General features: G+C 35.1%; 1 protein-coding gene across 1 annotated transcript in view; it reads left to right on the top strand.

Moving 5' to 3' along the window:
- The window catches only part of TFEC (transcription factor EC), a 177,100-nt gene that overhangs the window by 65,724 nt on the left and 96,012 nt on the right, over positions 1–15,364 (top strand). The window lies entirely within an intron of this gene.

Here is a 15,364-nt window from a genome sequence, read left to right as displayed (position 1 = left end):
CCTCCTCCTGGGTCCCTTCCACAACATGTGGGAATTCGGGGAGATACAATTCAAGTTTAGATTTGGGTGGGGACACAGCCAAACCATATCATTCTGCCCCTGGCCCCTCCAAATATGTCCTCACATTTCAAAACCAATTATGCCTTCCCAGCAGTCCCCCAAACTCTTACCTTATTTCAACATTAACCCAAAAGCCCACAGTCCAAAGTCTCATCTGAGACAAGGCAAGTCCCTTCTGCCTATAAGCCTGTAAAATCAAAAGCAAGCTAGTTCTTCCTAGATACAATGGAGGTACAGGTATTAGGTAAATATAGCCATTCCAAATGGGAGAAATTGGCCAAAACAAAGGGGTTACAGGGCCCATCCAAGTCAAAAATCCAATGGAGCAGTCAAATTAAAAAGTTCCAAAATAATCTCCTTTGACTCCAGGTCTCACATCCAGGTCATGCTGATTGAAGAGTGGGTTCCCATGGTCTTGGGAAGCTCCGCCCCTGTGGCTTTGCAGGGTCCAGCCTCCCTCTTGGCTGCTTTCACCGGCTGGCATTGAGTGTCTGCAGCTTAAGCTGCCAATGGATCTACCATTCTGGGGTCTTGAGGATGGTGACCGTTTTCGCACAGCTCCACTAGGCAGTGCCCCAGGAGGGACTCTGTGTGGGGGCTCAAACCCCGCATTTCCCTTTCTTACTGCCCTAGCAGAGGTTCTCCTTGAGGGCCCTGCCCCTGCAGCAAACTTTTGCCTGGGCATCGAGGCAATTCCATACATCTTCTGAAATCTAGGCAGAGGTTCCCAAACCTCAATTCCTGACTTCTATGTACACGCAGGCTCAACACCAAGTGGAAGCTGCCAAGGCTTGGGGCTTCCACCCTCTGAAGCCATAGCCTGGAGCAGCTGGGACACAGGGCACCAAGTCCCTAGGCTGCACACAGCATGAGGAAGCTTTGCTTCTTAGAAATGTCTTTTGCCAGATACTTTAAATAATCTCTCTCAAGTTCAAAGTTCCACAAATCTCTAGGGCAGGGGCAAAATGCCGCCAGTCTCATTGCTAAAATATAACAAGAGTCACCTTTGCTCCATTTCCCAAAAAGTTCCTTATCTCCATCTGAGACCACCTCAGCCTGGACCTTATTGTCCATATTGTTATCAGGCATTTGGTCAACACCATTCAACAAGTCTCTAGGGAGTTCCAAACTTTCCCGTATTTTCCTGTCTTCTTCTGAGCCCTCTAAACTGTTCCAACCTCTGCCTGTTAACCAGTTCCAAAGTCGCTTCCACATTTTCGGGTATCTTTTCAGCAATGCCCCACTCTACTGGTGCCAGTTTATAGGCTGCCAGTTTTTAGGACCCACTGGGATGCATTGGATAAAGGGGTACAGTTTCCTCAGGTTTCCCCACATCATTCCTTACGTAACTGGTGAAATCTAATTTCGTCCCTCTTCTAAAGTAGACAGTGCTTCTGAGTGGAAATAAATTTGGGGAAAAAAACCTCATCACAATGCTAGCCTGTCCCAGTGGAGTATTTTGCATCTTAAAGAGGCAGGTTACAAGTGGAACTACAGATTATGCCTCCCAGCCTGAGAAAGACAGCTGGCAGATGCCTGCAGTCAGCAGGTGTAGGCAGTCAAGATGCTGAAGAAAAATGATACCCAGCATCTGGCTGTTGATTAGGAACCAGTGATTCACTTTATTACCTAACCATTAAACCCTTAAATGTACTTCCCAAGTAGTTGTCAAAAAACTGAAAAGAAAATAAAAACTAAAGAAATTGAAGAACATTTTGCTTATATAGTAGTCAAAAGAAAATAAACTTCTGTTCTGAAGTATGTATCACAAAATAAGTGTAGGTTAGTCACAGCTGTTCTTGTGTCTATAACACTGTGAAAAGAAATAATATTTCAAACAATTAAGTGTTATGTTCAAAGCATGTAATACTTTCTTATTTTGAATATAAAAAGGTTTATTGTTAGTAGTAAGAGCACATGCCCACTCCCATCAAATACATTTTGTACAAATACCTTAAAATATCAATTAGAAAAGGGGTAACACATTATTAGCTTGCCTGGTAGCTATAAGACTTGCTCTGGCCATGACGAAGGATATGCATAGGAGAATTTTAAAATTCGTTTAATGGATCCCACTCCTGCCTTTCTTAGGGCAAGTCACTTTTATATTTAATATTCAGAGGCCCAAGTTTACAACTTCTTAGTAAAACTTAACATCTTTCACAGTGAAAGACTTAGATTCTAATTCTGCCATACATGTAGATGATATAATTTCAGAGACTGTAGATTACTTTCTTATTTTTGAGAAAATAACTAAGAATTACATGGCAGCTGAGAAGCCCCATAAATTGAATCCTAGAGGCTTTGTAGTTCACATTCACAGGAGTGCCCCAAATTGGCACCTAGAAGAGTCTTCCTTTGTAGTGGTACTATTCTCACCTACACAATCTACCTCACTAATTGAAGAGCTCAATAGCATTTGGATCATTTTATGACCTGAAGTAGATTGAATATGCATAAGAAGTTGACTTTGGATTTCTCAGTGTATGTTAATCCATTATTAACCTTCCATGACATTTCTTGGTAGGAGTGCATCAGGTGGTCACACTCTGTTCAATACTCAGATGTATTTTCATATGTTTCTTTTCCTTTTCTTCCTGTTATTTGCAGGTACAGCTATACTGCTTTTAATATGTTTTATTTGAGAGTAAGAAATGGCTTATAGTTAACATATTTTGATAAATGTAAATAAATATTTCAAATTTGATCATAGCTCACTTAGCTTTGCAAGATGAGAACCTCTTATTTTTACTTAAATGCTTATGTACTTTACCCATGATTTAGTTCAGTATTTTCTAGCAACAATTGGATGACTGATACCTTTAAGAACTTTTTTCCATCCATAAGCTTATTCCCATTTGTATGACCTTTGCTTGTAGTTCATATAGTTTTAAAAAACTTTGGTCTTCTGTTTGTAAAGTGTGAGGCATCTATTATTAATGAAATATTGGTGGATTTTTTTTCAAATTGTCTTGAGAGAATAATGTTCTCTTACTCAGAAAAAAAAGTCCTTAAGAGTGGAGTATTCTTCCAGGAAAATCATTATATCCACATATGTTCATAAGATACACTATTAAATTTAGTAGTCCCATCACATGTAAGCTTCAGATATTGTTGCTTTAATGCATTCCCTCACTACTTTGATAAAAGCCTTAAGATGTTGCCACTAGTTCTTTGATGATTTCCTCTGATGTTATAGTACCTCTCTTTCTACTCCCAAAAAACCTGTTTTGCATAAACATGAGAAGTCAAGGCAGTTTGAGTTAACGAGTACAAAGACTCAAGTTTTAGCAACAAAAGTACATGTATTTGTGATCAGCTCTCTCACATATTATTGTCATCTCTCTCAATGTAAGGAAAGTTTATTTTAGATTTCTGAAGAATATGAGTCATTAGCTTTAACAGAAGTCCAAATATACTACTCAGCTTTATAATTTTGATGTTTATTCAGCAATTTCCCCATTGAATTAAAGAGATTTCTTAATGGAATTTAGAGGGAGAAGAGTCATATTGACCTAGATATTGACTTATTCTGATTCATTTTCCCGATCATCCCTGCCTGACTCCTGAATCAGTCCTGCATACTGTTGGATTCAGGCATGGAAGATTTTTTTTTAAATGTTTAGTTCAAGTTTCCAAATAATTTTGCCACAATTATGGTTAATAAAAAGTCATTACAGATTATTTATTATGTCCAAGGTTAAGTTTAATATTCCTGTAGGGATAAACTATTAACAAATTAATCGTGAATTCAAATTTGTCCATTTTAATTGCAAAGTTCTACTTTCAACTAAACACTTAATATTCAGAATTAAATAACATTAGCTCAACAACTCTGAACATACTCATGATATGGGATGTTACCTATCTCATATAACTTCTCTTTTCGTCAATATCTGGTCAAAATTATCTACAGTGTGTGTTGCCCTGAGCCTACATAACCCATTTAGTTGTTTTCTCTTCATATACAGTGCAATTCTTCTAACGCTTATGCTGTATTATATGTATTCTAAAGACAAGAATGTTCTTCCATGGCTCTATTCTAGAAAAGAGTGCCATTCTACTGACTCTCAGTGGTAACTGTGGGATTGCATTTATCTCATTGTGCTAGAAATGTCATTTTCACTTTTCCATCTATACTCTGTGAATTGATTATATAGATGTCTAAAATCTAACTGTGTCACCTACATTCACCTGTTTTTTTTTTCTTTAAAATTAAGGTTACTAGGCACCACTTCCACCACTGTTTTTTCCCTGTCACACTTGTGTTTTTCTAATGCTTGATTTGTAGCTTTGTATCAGATTGTCAGCAGAAGGTGAACAATTGTAGGTTTGCATATTGTGTGAGAGATGCATCTCTCCCCCTTTGTTTTGGGAACTGGCTGATCATGCAGCTCTGTCCTGGAAGGGTTAGAGTCACCAACAGCCACAATGTTTGCATGTGTGCATGCGTCTGTGCGTGTGGGTATGTGCTGTCTTTGTTTCAGAGCTGTGTCTGAAACAGGAAGAGCATCACAAGGATTATAAAACCTGTGAAATCTCTGGGTTTTTCAAACTCTGCCTGCTTTCAGTTGAAATCAGACAATGAAGTAGAGTTTTCTACGTGATTAGCAAGATCTATACACAGGAGAAGAGAATTACTTCTGAGCACACCATTACTTGCCACAGATTTTCACATATACCAGTGTGGTCACTGCTAATAACCAGCTCTTGATTTCTCTTGTTTCAAATTGAAATTTTTCAAGGGGTTAACTTTTCCAATTTTCTAACTTTGAAATTTCTGAAGTGTATTACCTGTTTTTTGTTTTGTTTTTTAAATCACTGCATTCCATAACATATGTAAGTGAAATCTCCTGGCACATAATACACATGCCCAAAATTACTTGAATCTGGAGCTGATATTTCAATAGAATTGTGCTTATATTTTATAATAGTTGGCTTTCTCTCTCTAGCAGTTTTGTTGGAAGACTTTTTTTTTCTTTTTTTTTAATGCTTCCTTTCTTTTCCTCATTAGTTGTTATCAGCACAACAAAAGGAAACGATATGGGAAATGCAATACATATAAATGTTATGTGAAAAGATAAGGCAACTCACATAGCTTACACCCAGTGTAATTAGTATGTTTCCATACTAGTCTATACTAACACTTAGTTATTTACACTGTGGGAAATAGTTCAGTTAGCAAACTTTTAACCGATCCTTTTCATCTCAGTGTCATGACAGGAGATAGATATTTGCGATGCATGAAATAAGTATTCTGGGAAATTAGGTATTAATATTTCCCCGGCAGAAACTTCCACCTGACTACAACATATTTCATTTTAAATTTCTTAAGCTGTGACAGTATATCTAATGTATTTTGCCATTTGAACTCTGTCAAAATAAAAGCGAATAATCTAATGTTATTCTTTGCCATTTGACGTAAGAATCACAATACACACAAATGCCGAGGCCATGCATGGAGTATAGCAACTCATGGTTAAACCTTATCAGATGAGACCCAAATGGCAGAGATGGGGCTGGGAAAATGCTTTGGAGAGGAGACAGTTTCAACAGCCATGATGTTAGAAGCTAGGTGTTGTGCGTGTGCATTGCATTTGCCAGGTTCAGTGTCATTGATCTGGGCACTTAAAGCTGACCAATACAATACTGTGTAATTTGGACATTATGACAGATTATTAACCTGGGGAGATAAAATAAATTAAAATGGAGCACTAAGAATGCTATTGTAAAGCAAAAATAATATTAAAATATCAAATATTTGCAATTTCTATTTTATGTATCACTATAAACATTTAAAGGAAGGGATATCTGAAATGCCTATGTTATATTTATTTTGGCTTCTCTCTTCAGAAGCCAAAGAATATCTTTTATGAGTAAAAAACTTGTTTGTAGAAAATGTTAATATATCACTTTCTAGTTATATATGTGTGTGCATATATTCACTTTTTAAGCTAGGAAATAAGAACAAGTGTTAGCTACTTCCTAAAATACTATCAATTAAAACAAAAAGAATATTCCTGCCAATGCAATCATTTTCTTGGGATTTGTTGACAACTTTTATTGAAGTACTATGAGTCTTTTATTTTCCTTTGTTTTTCCTATGTTTATTTTCCTATGTTTTTCCCACGTAATGGAGCAATCACTGACCAAAAGGTTTCAGGACACCATTAACATTTCTTGTCACCAAGAGTATGAGTTATCCCTAAGAAAGCATTTTATACTTTGTCTCTCTCTCTTTGTCCAGGTCACATCTAGATTTTTTAGATTATTGCAAAGTATATCCTGTCTTACTTGAGGAACAAGGGAAACTTACCCCAGTTCTCCTCTTTTATCTAATTTTACTTTGTTGGATTGTAGTTTCATCACAGTTAAAAATATCAACCAAAAATTATAAATTCAAACAAGAAGTGTGCATTGATGATTCTTTTGTATTGAAGGACTTTTTTTAACCTCTAAAAGAATAAAAGAACTCAAAATGGAGTTTTATATTAAAGGGCGTTTTTTAACCACCAAAGGAATAAAAAAACTCAAAATAGGAAACGTAAAAATATTTTAACTCATTTCTTTTTTTCTATCTCTCTGGTTTTATTACCCGTTCTAAGTTTTATTTCTTTAATAATAATTGTACTGTTATAGTTATTAGTTTCCTGGGGAAAACTTTCTGTTTGCTTGTAGAAAATTTGTGAAATGTCTCTGTCGTAGTTTGATGTTCCTCTGAAAGACGACATTTTTCTCCTTGCAGATAGATTCTGGAAGGTGCTTTTGGCATATATCTTGCGAACAAGAATCATAATACTGATGAACACACACACACACAGACACACACACACACACACACACACAGAATTTTCTTTTGTTTTAGTTTTTATCCCCAAATCATGGTTATCAAAGTTATTATCATCTTCAACTATCTTCCTACTCCCTCCTTTCTTCCTATAATTTCTTTCTCTTTTTTCTCTTCTTCTTTGTACTTATAGTAAAATGGTTAAGGATACAGTTTACAGCTTATTATTTGATGGACTGAATTTATTTCTTATATGACATTATAGAAAAACTAACTTTTATTAACAGTGATTTCCTGGGAAAAGTTGATATGTTAAAGATATTTAGCAGAATGTCATAGTCATTTGTCCTAGTAACATATTCTAGTCCTCACTTAGCATATAATTGGGTTGCAGGTTAATTTCCTTTGAAGGAGGCATAACCATGGACTGCTTTGGCCAATGAATGATGGATAGAAGTGATGAATGTCACTTCCTGCAGGACCTTTAAAAATCTGTATATGGTTTTCCACATCCCGTTTCGTCTCTCAGTAGTGCTGAAAGCATATTTGGAGATGGAGTCTCCATTATCCTGTGTCCTTGAGTAACTATGAGGAAAATAACTTCCCCACTAATCCACTTTGGACATGTAGAGAATGAAGTAACATTTTGTTTTTAACACTATATGTTTATATGGAGTTGTTTGTTACACCAGCATATCCTATCCTACCCTGATAGAGAGGAACGGTACAACTTTGGCAGGCTCTAGAAGACTTGTAATTTCTCTAATCTCTAGGAAGCTACAATGTCAATCATGAGACATGCCATCTCATTGGGAACATTCTAACATTACAAAGGAAGAAGCTTTACTTTCATCTCTTTTATGCTCTCTAGTTTGAATATAGCATGCTCACATGAGATGGTAGCCTCCATGAAATATTTTTGATTTTTGAAATTTCATACATAATCTTCCTTTCCCAATTTTAAATACATCTTTCCTTCTTTACCTTCAGGATACATTATCTTCCAAATGCAAATGCCTTTGGGAAGGAGAATATTTTAAGTCTTATCAGTCGTTTATGCCTTAGTGAGTAAGGTATGTAATGAATTAGAATGTTTTCTAAAAATAGTTTTAGGTAGTGGCAAAAATGGGGAAATGATAAGGGATCATGGCACCTGTCTGGCAAAAGGGAAAAGGACACAGAGATTGCATGTTAAAGACAAGTTTTGCCTACTTCAAAATTTTTAGATGGACTGGTTCTTTGTTTAATACTCTAGTGTATGCCAAGATTAAATATAAGCTCTAGAGAAATTTTAGTCCTTGGTATTATAGAAGAATTAAATTACATTAATGCCTTAAAGGTTTCTAGAAACTCCTTGTTCTTATAAACTGATTTGCAGGGGACAGAAAACTTGGGAAAGTCATATGATTCTTTTGATTGATTTTACCCATTTCTCAAAGAGCAATGATAAGTAGATGTACTTCTGCTGACTGGTGAGATATTGATGAGTTGATGTTTCTGAAGCTCATCGAGATAGATGAAATGCGTTTTAGCAGTGAAAAAGTACTGCTTTTGCAATTGTATAGTGATATGCACATTTTAAATGTGTTCCTCCACACTTTTGCCTGACATGCTTCTTGTTAAGGACATAATAACTTTGATAGAGTAAAACCTCATGCAGTTTTAAAGATATTTCAAAAGTTTACTAATATTATGCTTACTAGTATGCTAATGAAATAGTAAAAATCTTGGTAAGTTTCATTTTTAGTCTTTTAGAGGGATGAACTCCTATATTTTAGATGATTTGTAGTTCTTAAATGCTATTGGAAGCCAAGGCCAAATTTGACATTTAATGTTTGTCTTAAAGTGTTATACAGGCAAAATCTGGTATTATTGCATAAAAGTAGGAAACTTTCACTTCCTAATTTCTTCCGCATTTCTCAAACTGGTAATAAAATCTGACTTTTGAATAATTAATGCCAATTATTTGCCAAGAGACTCAATTATAATATTAACAACTCTAAAGGTACAATTCTGATCAATGAGTAGCATAAAAAATCCAGTTCTGTGCACCCATGTCTGATTTCGTTTTCTATATGGTACTGATTTTGGACTTTATTTCTAAATTTCTTAGGAGACATAGATCTTTTGCTTTGCCTTAGATTTTTAAGAGGGAAGCTAAGTTTCTTCAGATTTAACAGATTAGAAGTTTTCATAAATAATGATTGCCTTTAACTGGCCCACTTGTTGCTAACAGAAAAGACATTGTTGTAGGCATAAAGACCCTCAACATCCCGTGCACAAAATCAATTGCCATTAAAAAGATTTGTACCAGTAGCCTTTTATTTTTGAGACTTCTGTAAAAGCAATCTAATGTAACAATAAATTATTCTTTCTTTTTTGAAGGACTAATATGAGATCTTCTCCTCTACTATTTATTTACTTGCAGAACGACTTTCTGGGTCCATTTCCAAAAGTGCGTTAGCTGCCATTTGGCAAATAACATTTATTTCTGCATTATTTGCTAATATTTTAAACTTAAATGTTATCTATTATCAACTGTTGCCTTAGTGGCCAACTTATGTTTGACTTTGGAAACCAAGACAACCTCTACTTTCATGGTATTTCTCATTCCAACATCCTGGGCCTGGCCAAAAGTCAGATATAAGGAAAACAATCCTTTTATTCCTGATACCAGTTTTTGTTTTCTACTTTATATATTATCCCATTAAATTACTTTTTTTATTATGGATTAATTTAAACCATGGGTAATTTATCTTTAAAAATTGATTAGATTTTAATCTCCTTGAGGGTAAAGACTAGGAGTGTTTAGCTTTGTATACCTACTGCCTGACAGATGGCAGGTATTTAATGGAAGCTTATTAATTAATGAATAAATAATTACAGCATTAGTTTTGATGGGAACACTAATGTAAAGAACATTAAGGCATAGTGTTTAATATATACTCTCTACTATGTGACAAGACCAATTCACATGCTGATGGTATTTGGTCTATATTGCCATATCCCCTATATCATTTCAGTGAATGACAGCTTGTTTCAGAAAGCTAGCACTTTTAAGTTTTGTCAGAGAGCTGCTTTCTGCATGATATGAACTACTTTGCCCATTTGCAACTTGGGAAGCATGTGCCTGGAAATTAATGTGTTCGTGAAGGCAGCCTGAAACCAGTGACTGACAAGTACTGGAGAGTGTAAATACCCTAGCTCTTTTCCTCTCTGCCTGGGAAACATCTGAGGCATGCATTTTACACAATTTTCAGTGTGATAAAACTAAGACAGAACTATAACACAAAGAAGAAAATGTTATGGTCCAATTCCAAAATAAGCACATTTTCAGGATAGAAGACAAATGAGGCAAAATAATCGACAATACATTATAACAATTATCTATATATTATATGTTTTTAACATATGGAAAAATATTTTCCCAGTTTTGGTTTTGTGAAATTTAAAAATAATTATTTTCTTAGAGATTTAATATTTATGTGGCCAAAATTTGTATTTAGTGATTTTTTTCCTCCACTGTGTGGGTTACAAAGTAGTCACATATTTTTCTGAGCCACATTTAAAAATTTTTATGTTTAAATCTTTAAGGTATTTGAAATTAAATTCTTGGTAATCAGAGGTACGGATCTTTCTCTTTTCCATTCTCTTTCTCTGTCTCTCTCAACAAATTATTAGATATTTGTCCTAAAAGTGTTTATTAAGAAATATATTTATTTCATTCTGATGTGAAATACAACCTTCAACAATGTGCTAAATTTCTAAAAATGCAGAAGGTTTTCACTTTCTGTCTATTATATATTAGTAGTAAGCTGTTTTAATTAGCATAGTCTTATCGTGTGTTTAATATTTCATTTTTCAAATCCTTCTTTACTTTTTAATTTTCAAAATATTTTGGCTATGCTTTTTCATTTATTCTTCTTGGTAAATATTAACAAATGTACCCAATGGAATAAAACTAGAATTTTGGTGGATATTATATTGACTTTGCAACATTTGAAGAGAATAAAAATGTTAACATGAATGCTTATAAAAGAAATATGTGTAAAGTGTCCTCAGTTCATACACATACACACAAGAGCCCTTAATTCTGTATCTTTCAAGGAAAGTACAGACAGGAGGTCATGTATGATCTAGACTTTGAAGAGAGGAGTGTCCTGCAGGGGGGCATTCTAACCTAAAGAAAGTGAGAATGTATTATGGTAAAGCTTGAGATTCAGACTCAGATTTAGTTGAGAAGACATTTATGAGTGATCCTAGAGAATTTGGAGTCAAAATTTAGGCAGTAGGGAATTTTTTTATGATTATAAATAAAGGGAATAAAATTTAGAAAAATCACACATTTAATCATTTAGTGATTAGTGCTTAGGATATGTCCATCAGCAAGGAGATGGGGATCCTGGTCTTCGTGAAGCCATCTTTCCAATGAATGATTGAAATTAAACAGAAAACCTGGTAGGTCATGGGGTCTATGGAAAAAAGGACAAGCAGAGTAGGGTAAGGAGAATAAACAGTTTCAGTGGGGGAAGATGGGGCAGACAAGAGAATGGTGGAATTTCAGACAAGTCAGGAAAAACTTCATTCAGAAGTTGATATTCTGCAAAGAGTTAAAGGAGGTGTGTAGGCCTAGGACCTTAGACACCATTTTAAGGAATTGGAATGACTTAAGTTCTTCCTCTGAGTATGAGGAATGCTTTGACAAAGTTTTGAATAGAAAAGCTACATGATCAGCTTTGAGTTTTAAGAGAACCACTCTGGTTGCTGTGTGTGTGTGTGTGTGTGTGTGTATGCATGTGCGTGTTAGTGTGTGTGTAACAAAGATAGAAGGAGGGAGAGCAGGTGTAAGGTCTTTGCAGCAATCCAGGTGAGAGATGAGGTTAGCTTTGACTCAGATAATAGCAATGGAAGTTGGATGAGGCAGATAAATTCCAGGTAGGTTTGAAGGTGAGCTCACAGGAGTTACTGATGGACACGTTGAAGGGTATAGAGAAAGAGAGGAGTGAGCTGGAGGGATGAAGATGGTGTTAATCTAGTTGGGGAAGGCTGCAAGTGGTGCATGGTTGGAAGAGAAGATTTTGGTTGTCTGTAACACAGGAAAATGCAAACATAGAGTAGGTTGTTGGATATATGAGTATGGAATTCAAGAGAGATATCAGGCCTGGAAGTATGACCATGAGAGTCATTAGCATATAGATGATATAAAGTCATGAAAGTACATGATATAGCCAAGGTAATGAATATAGCTAGGGTAGGGTAAAGAACAGGCTGAGACTTAGGACATTTCACTATAGAGAAGAGAGGAAACAGCAAAGGAGACTGAGAAGAAATACTCAGTGATATAGGTGAAAATTTGAGTCTGTAGTGTCCTGAAAACCCATAAAAAGGGCATTAAAGGCAAAGAGAATGATCACGCATTCACTGCTGATAGGGAAAGTAAGTTGGAAGTGAGAACTGACCATTTGATTGGCAAGACAGAGGTCATTGCTAGTCCTGACAAGGGCAGTTATGGTGCTCTGGTGGAGCACAAAGCCTTACTGGAAGGAGCTTAAGAAAGAATGGGAAAAGAGGAATTGAAGACAGTGAGTATTGATAGCTCTTTTGAGTTTTTCAAAAAGGGCACAAAGAAATGGAGTAACATCTGGTGGGAGAAGTAGGGTTCAGAGAAGATTATTTGTTTTCCTTTAGGTGGGAGAAAGAACACTTGCTTGTATTCTAAAAGGAATGATCTGGTTGAGTCAATGTTTGGCACTGTAGGTTACAGGTGAGAGGAGGGCATTGCTGGGTGGTGGTCTTGGGTAGTGGGAGGGATGGGATCTGGTATAAATGGAGAGAGCTATTCTCTGCATAAGATGACATATAATTCATCTATGATAACAAATGGGAGTATTTGGGTACTGGTACAGGGAGTGGATAGACATGGAGGATGGAGAATGGCAGGAATAAAGAAATTGACAGAGGCAACTGAAAAAAGGAAGAAAATGGGTAAAACTCACATAGCATTTATTACATGCCTGGCATTATTTAAACAATTTACTTCTATTATTTATTTAATCCTCATACTAGCCCTGCTCTAGGTACTATTAGTTTCTCTGTTTTACAGTTGAGGAGACTGAGGCAAAGAGAAGTGAAGTATTTTAACCAAGGTGCCGTAGCTAGAAAGAGGTAGAGCTGGGAGTTGAGACCAAATCAGTCTGACTCTTAACCAAGTTCCTGCAGCCAAGCACTTTGACACATTTCTTCTTTGTGAGAAGAATTTCAGGCATAGAATGGCCAGAACTTGACCATTTAAATGCGAGGAGTGAGGATACATCCTCAGAAACAAATATATATATATTTTTTGATGAATCATGAGAAGATATCTTGCCTTTTTCTTTGTCACATGATTAATTAACTGAAATGCATCTTGCAGGGAGTCTGTAAACATCAATCAGGTAAAGACAGAAGGTAGGATTTAAATTACATCAGTTATTTATAAGATCTCCCTTATTCTTGTCATAAGGGAGCAGATAATTTGTGGTAAAATTATTTTGTGGCAAGTAGTATACTATACTAAAAGTTTGGTTTATAAACTATTTTTGAAATGAAAACTATATTTTATTAGAAACGACATGCACGATTTTTAAAAATTTTTAACTATTATTTTAAGTTCAGTGATACATGTGCAGATTTGTTATGTAGGTAAACTTGTGTCATGGGGGTTTGATGTACAGATTATTTTGTCACCCAGATATTAAGCCTAGTGCCCATTAATTATTTTTCCTGATCCTCTCACTCCTCCAACCTTCCACCCTGTGATAGGCCCCAGTGTGTGTTGTTCCCCTCTATGTGTCCATGTGTTCTCATCATTTAGCTCCCACTTATAAGAAAGAAGATGCAATATTTGGTTTTCTGTTCCTGCATTAATTTCCTAAGGATAATGGCCTCCAGCTCCATCCATGTTCCTGCAAAGGACATGATCTCATTCTTTTTTATGACTGTATAGTATTCTGTGATGTATATGTACCACATTTTCTTTATCCAGTCTACCATTGATGGGCATTTAGGTTGATTCCATGTCTTTCCTCCGTGAATAGTGCTGCAGTGAACATACGTGTGCATGTGTCTTTATAATAGATTGATTTATATTCCTTTGGTCATATACCTAGTAATGGGATTGCCAGGTTGAATGGTATTTCTGGTTTTAGATAGAGGAATTGCCACACTTTATATAAAATATAGAAGCAATAGATAAAAATGTAAAAAAAAGTAACTACCCGATTATGCCACCATTAAGAAATAACTGATATTAACAAATAGATGCTTATTCTTTCAGGTGTGAATATGTATCTATGTGCATGTTTCCAACTTTTGAAGCCCACATAGTAATACAGCTTTAAAATTTAGCTTCTGAAGCTCGCAAATGTATTTTATACAAATACATTAAATATGTTAAACACATTGTATCATACAAATGTATTAAACTCTAATTCAATCTATTTTCTAATGAGTTAAAATCCCAAATATTTTCTTTTCTCACAATGTTTCTAATATGAATGTTGTTTATTTCTAATACTAATCTAAATAAATTGATTTTACACTTAATTATTTACTGTTTCCATTCACCTTAGGACATTTAGATATATGATAAAACAACCAGAAAAGGTAAGGTGACTCAAAAATGTGCTATTGATAGTGACAGAACAATTTTTTTACTTAATAGCTTTGAAGTTCTTACAGAAGATATAGCGCTGAAATATTTTCATATAATCTCCACTTCTTGACAAACACAAATGTCAATTTAATTGCACAATTTTTAGATCACAAAGGCAAGAGAAATCTGAATGTAACCTTCACATTAAACTTCAGTAGCTTGCATAAATGCCTTGCTTTGTATATATTTTTTGAAATATAGGTAAGACAAGAAAGTCATGTAACTGTTACAAGAATGAATTCAGAGTTTCACAGTGTGAATTACAGGGTGGGAACAAAGTTGTACCTTTCCATTTTAAGTTCCTGAGATACCTAATACATGAAATGAGACCTCTTTATCACATTGGTAAAGGCATGAGTATCCTATATTCATGTCCCTTAAAAATACAAATGAAATTGGGATGTAAATAATAATTATAAGACAAAGAAATCTCATAAGCTGAACTGTGTATTTTTAATCTACATGGGAAGATAAAATATTCTTGGACAAGATAAAAATTATCCTGGGGTCACTTTAGGAGTAAAATCATATGTAAGAAAAATGTAATTATAGAAAATATGGAAAATGCAATGGCCTTAAACAAAAACTCAAAATCTATTAATGCTCTAAAGAAATGTGCAATTCCTAAAATTGAAAAAAAAATGATGCAGGTCAATTTGTTGAAGAAATGTTCATTGTGAAACATAACATGTTGCAATAAATGTAGGATCTCAGTCCATTATGATAACAACCATGTACTGCTTGTGTATATTCTGGTAAGAATTGTTAATTATGGAGCCACGATGGGACCAACAAGAGCTTTTACTGTGGCCACAGTATTGTGG

This window comes from Pan paniscus, chromosome 6, assembly GCF_029289425.2.
Source record: "Pan paniscus chromosome 6, NHGRI_mPanPan1-v2.0_pri, whole genome shotgun sequence".
NCBI classification, from domain to species: domain Eukaryota; kingdom Metazoa; phylum Chordata; class Mammalia; order Primates; family Hominidae; genus Pan; species Pan paniscus.
This window is presented reverse-complemented; position numbering and strand designations above follow the sequence as displayed.